The following is a 6,000-nucleotide window of genomic DNA, read 5'->3' on the forward strand; positions in this document are numbered from 1 at the left end:
GACAGGGTTTCTCCCTGTAGCCTTGGCTGTCCTGGACTCACTTTGTAGACCAGGCTGGCCTTGAACTCACATAGGTCAGCCTGCCTCTGCCTCCCGAGTGCTGGGATTAAAGGCGTGGGCCACTACCACATGGCTCTGGAACTCATTCTGTAGACCAGGCTGGCCTCAAATTCAGAGATCTATCTGCCTCTGTCGCCCAAGTGCTGGGATTACAGGTGTGCGCCACCACCTCCCAGCCTGTTTTTAATTTTTTTGTCTTGCTTTTTGAAACAGAGTCTCTTTACATAGCCTGGCTGTCATGGAACTCACTATGTAGACCGGGCTGCCTCTGCCTCCCGAGTGCTGGGATTACAGATGTGCACCATCACTGCCTGGCCCCACATGGTCTTGGGAGAGGGGGTAGATGATACAGATCAGGAAGGGTAAGGGTCTCATCTATACGGCCATGGGGAAGCCATGATCCCTGCTGGATGAAGACCTTGCAGTGTGGCTGTTTTATACTCATCTATGACCCTGCTGGAGACCCCTCCGCCATTGCTTTGTAAGTAAACCCAGTAAACTTACAAAGATCCACAGTGAACTTTGGGATCATATCTTGATTTGTTAATGGACAGATCGAGGAGGGGTAGATATCTATGTTCCCCCTAGGAAAGGAATTGCAGCAACACACGCCAAACAGAAAACTCACTGCCGTTAAGCCAGTGGGGACACTGTGATGAGCTTAGCTGCGCACTTGTCCGTTCCAGTGTCTGTCCCTTGTGCTTTTGGCTGTGTGCCCAGGAGGACAATCTGTTGGGTAGCGTGGTGATGATTCTATGTGTAACTTTTTAAAAGAATCTATTTCTTTACCTCTCTCTCTCTCTCTCTCTCTCTCTCTCTCTCTCTCTCTCTCTCTCAGTGTGTGTGTGTGTGTGTGCGCGCGCACAGAGGGAGGCCAGAAGAGGGCCAGTTGTTCCTCCTCTGGCACTTGCCAGCTTTTCTGTTGAGGGAGGGTCACCTCTTGACCTGGGCTTCCATTTTCTTGGCTGTGCTGAAGGACAGCAAGCTGCAGGGTTCCTCCTGTCTCCACCTCACTGATGCTTGAGTCAGACACCTATGTGGGACTCCCAGCTTCTTACTTGGCTGCTATGATTCAAACTCCAGCCAGCATGCTTAGTCATTGACTGCCTCTCCAGCCTCTCCAGCTTCTCCATAGCTAGTTAGTATTAAACATTTATTCAAGATTTATTTATTTATTTATTTGTTAGTTTTTGGAGACAGGGTTTCCTCTGTGTAGCCTTGGCTGTCCTGGACTCACTTTGTAGACCAGGCTGGCCTCGAACTCACAGTGATCCGCCTGCCTCTGCCTCCCAAGTGCTGGGATTAAAGGTGTGCACCACCATGCCCGGCGATTCATTTATTATGTACACGGTGCTCTGCCTGCATGTACACCTGCAGGCCAGAAGAGGGCACCAGATCTCATTACAGATGGTTGTGAGCCGCCATGTGGTTGCTGGGAATTGAACTCAGGACCTTTGGGGAAGCAGATAGTGCTCTTAACCTCTGCGCCATCTCTCCAGCCTTCCATGGCTAGGTTTTAATTAATTAATTAATTAACTTTAATGATTTATTTTTATTTTTTAAAAAAATATTTATTTATTATTATGCATACAGTGCTGAAAGGGGCATCAGATCACATTATCGATGGTTGTAAGCCACCATGTGGTTGCTAGGAATTGAACTCATGACCTCTGGAAGAGCAATCAGTGCTCTTAACCACTGAGCCATCTCTCCAGCCCCTAATTATTTATTTTTAGTGTATGAATGCATGTATGTCTGTGCACCATGTATGTATATAAACTAGAGTTAGAGATGGTTGTGAGCCACCATGTGGTTGCTGGGAATCAAACTTGGGTCTTCTACAAGAGCAGCCAGTGCTCTTACCCGCTGAACTGTCTCTCTTGCCCTCTATGCTTGGTTTTAAGGAAGGAAGGGCCGTAGGCATCCCGGCAGCTGCTTCAGCTCACCTTCCGCCCGGCAATGTGCCTGAGTTCTCTGGTTCTTCCCGTTGTCACTAACTCCGCATGTTCTTTTTGTTTGTTTTGGGACAGAGACCCACATAATCTAGGGTGATTTCACACTCACCGCGTAGCTAAAGATGGCGTTGAATCCCTGGTCCTCCTTCTTTCCCTCAGAGGCCTGTGTGTTTAGAATGGCTATGCAGAGAATATGACTTCTAGAACTGGAGAGAAGCGGTATTTCCCAGTGCTTTCCCACAGGGCTGCCCTGGCCAAAGGTAGGAAGACCTGCCCAGCCTCTCTTCAGAACAGTGGGTACTGGGTGTCCTCTGTGAGCTTTACCAACCCAAGTTTCTGGTCACACACCCACACAACTCCCAAGCTCAAAGGTCAGCTGGTGTCTGAGAAGAGCAAAGGAAGCTCTAACTTCTCCGTCTATGATATCCCCAGTGGCCCTGATCAGGGCACAGGGATGGAGTCTGAGGGCCGCTCTCCTGCACTCATGCAGATCGTGTGGCTTTTTAGAGACTGTCCTGGCAGGATCAAAATCAGCGCCTGCCTGGGGACATCCTGTCCTGTTGGCACAGGACACCTGCTGTCCCCAGAGGAGAAGCTCAAATTTGCTCTGTGGAAAGAGAAGTCTGAGGTTCACTGGGGTTGTCTATGTCTGGGAATGAATAGAGTGGGGTCCTGGTGGTCCTGCCATGGGTGACGAGCAGCTGATAACAGAGGGACATGTTAAAGAGCCCAGAATTTCCAGGGAGGTTCTAAAACGGTGGGTTAGTGCTCTGGAGATTGAAGACCTAGGACTGCCAGGCGGTGGTGGTGCACACCTTTAATGCCAGCACTTGGGAGGCAGAGACAGACAGATTTCTGTGAGTTTGAGGCCATCCTGATCTACAAAGAGAGTTCCAGGATTGCCAGGGCTACAGAGAGAAACACTGTCTCAACAAACAAACAAACAAATAAACCTGGGACCTAAAACTACAGTGCTAGTATAGGACTGGAGGGTAATGCCTCTGTCCCTGATCACAACTGCAGAACAGTGGTCTTTTTTCTTTTTCTCTTGAGATAGGGTTTCTCTTTGTAGCCTTGGCTGTCCTGGACTTGCTTTGTAGACCAGGCTGGCCTCGAACTCACAGTCATCTGCCTGCCTCTGCCTCCCTGAGTGCTGGGATTAAAAGGGTATGGCCACCACTCCAGGCTAGGCTAATAGTCTTTTAATTCTGGTCTCTGCTAGTGCTCAATAAACATTTGTTCAAGCAATGCCTGGAATTAACAAATCTTTTCTTGTGACGTCTTATGATCATATGTGTTCTTCTTGATAAAATAATTAATGTCCCCTTGTTTATAATAACTAATATCCCTTTGTTTCTCAAGGAGATTATGCTTAATCTCCTCCACCTGTGGATGGTCCATGCAGCCTTCACCGCATTCACACGCTGGGCGGTGTCTCTCCTACTGCAGCAGGCTGACCTGTGTGATCAAGAAGCTATTGTGGCCAGGCGTAGTGACGCACACCTTTAATCCCAGCACTTGGGAGGCAGAGGCAGGTAGACTGCTGTGAGTTCGAGGCCAGCCTGGTCTACAAAGTGAGTCCAGGACAGCCAAGGCTACACAGAGAAACCCTGTCTCGAAAAACCAAACCAAACCCAACCAAAGAAGAAGAAGAAGAAGAAGAAGAAGAAGAAGAAGAAGAAGAAGAAGAAGAAGAAGAAGAAGAAGAAGAAGAAGAAGAAGAAGAAGAAGAAAGAAGATGATGATGTTGTGGAAGACAGAGTGTACGTGCCCCAAGTGGGGTTGTAGAGGGCCTTGGGACTCCCTGATTTCTCTCTCTGGACCCACCACATTCAGGAAAATAGCCATGATGGCTGAGGGCACTCCAGCAGTCCTACGGAAAGTTCTCTGTAGGGACGGGTGGAATAGCGGTGGCTTGCCAGGCGGATGCGTGACGTGCCTTGGAAACAGATCAGATCACCGTATCTCCAGCCTCAGCTCAACACTTACATGAGACCCCTGCTTGCAGCCTCCTGATGGATCCACAGAAATGGCACGATCTGGCTGAGGTGATGGTTGGTCTAACGTGCTTGCCATACAAGCTGGGGGACCTGAGTTGAGTCTCATGATATGGCTGTTTCTAGCCCATACACAGATGCAGCACCAGTGATTTGAGAATCCAATGTGGTGAGCAAGCTGGAGCTCACCTTCCCCCAGAAATCTTGGGCCTACTAAATTCATCAGAACTGGTTCATTTGTTTCGTAGCTCCCCCGCCCCCAAAGTTGTTGTGATTTATTCTTCCCTCTTCCTGTCCTTGCAAGTCTGTTTTGTTTGCTTGTTTTTGAGACAGGGTTTCTCTGTGTAGCCCTGGATGTCCTGGAACTCACTCTGTAGACCAGACTGGCTTGAATTCACAGAGATCCACCTGCCTCTGCCTCCCAAGTGCTGGGATTGAAGGTGTGCACCACCACTGCCTGGCTTCTCTTTGTTCAGCCCCAAGTGAAAGCAGGTACATATACTCTGTTGGGTATTTCTGCACAGAGGTTTACAGAAGCGGCCTGGACAGACTGGCAAAGGTTTTGCTGTGAATCCCTTCTTTAGCATGCAAGCCTCGGGTGCCAGGCGCCTGGGAGGGCTGCGGTACTGTGGCAGAGTCCACAGACAGGAATGAGCTTGTCCAGCGCAATGTTCTTTTATTTACACTTTTAATCTGAGGAGATAATCATGGAGTACATGCATCTCACCATAAGAATGCTCACTGTGATCTTATTTATGTTTATTTTATTATTTTTAAGGTTTTTATTTACATGTATATATGTGCCAGTGTATCACGTGAGTACAAGTACCCAAAGAAGCCAGAAGAGGGCGATGAAGCTCCTGTTACAACTGTTCTTTCTCTAACCCTCTTTATAATTCTAAAGCTTAGAAAGAATGCAGTAAGCGAAAGTCCTGGATAAATCACAGTATGCCTGTGTGTGTGTGTGTGTGTGTGTGTGTGTGTGTGTGTACACACTAACATAAAAAGTAGTCATACTGGAATGGGGAGATGGCTCACTAGGCCAAATGCCAGCTTCACAAGCACCGACACCTGAATTTGGACTCCTAGAAGCCAGGTGAAAAGCCAGGAGTGGCAGCACACTTCTGTAAGCCCAGCTCTGCATTCTGAGGCTCATTGTCTAAGCGGCCTAGCTGATTCAAATACTGAACTTCAGGTTCAATGAGAGACTCTACTTCAAAAAATAAGATGTGGAGCAGTTAAGACACCTGATGCCAATCTCTGGCCTTCACAAGCATCTGCATGTACACCTACACACACATATCCACCACACACACATATCCACCACACACACAAAATACAGCAAAACATAGATGTTAACATATTCCTAGATAAATAATATGGAAGAATGTATGAGTGTTGACAGTATAATTATGAGTGACTGTCTTTCTATTTGCTTACGTGTCTCTTCATATTTTCTGTTTTGTGCTCTTTTCTAAGATAAACTTGAAAAAAGGCAGAGGAAATGAATCACTAAGAGGCAGAGGCAGCGAATCACTACAAGTTGTGGTATAGCCTGGTCTACATAACTAACTGGAGCTATACAGAAACTTCGTCTCAAAGAGAGGGGAGAGGAGAGAGCAGGGACCCAAATATAAAGCTTTTGGTTAATTTGTGCATTTTAATTTTTTTTTCTTTTCGAGGCAGGGTTTCTCTGTGTAGCCTTAGCTGTCCTGAACTAACTTTGTAGACCAGGCTGGCCTTGAACTCACAAAGATCCACCTGCCTCTGCCTCCTGGGTGCTGAGATTAAAGGCATACGTCACCACCGCCCGGCGAATTTTAATTTTTTAAAAAAGACTTATTTATTTATTATTTATACACTATTCTGCCTGCCTGCCTACACACCAGAAGAGGGCACCAGATCTCATTATAGATGGCTGTGAGCCACGATGTGGTTACTGGGAATTGAACTCAGGACCTTTGGAAGAACAGACAGTGCTCGTAGCC

Source organism: Acomys russatus, chromosome 14 (assembly GCF_903995435.1).
Source record: "Acomys russatus chromosome 14, mAcoRus1.1, whole genome shotgun sequence".
NCBI classification, from domain to species: domain Eukaryota; kingdom Metazoa; phylum Chordata; class Mammalia; order Rodentia; family Muridae; genus Acomys; species Acomys russatus.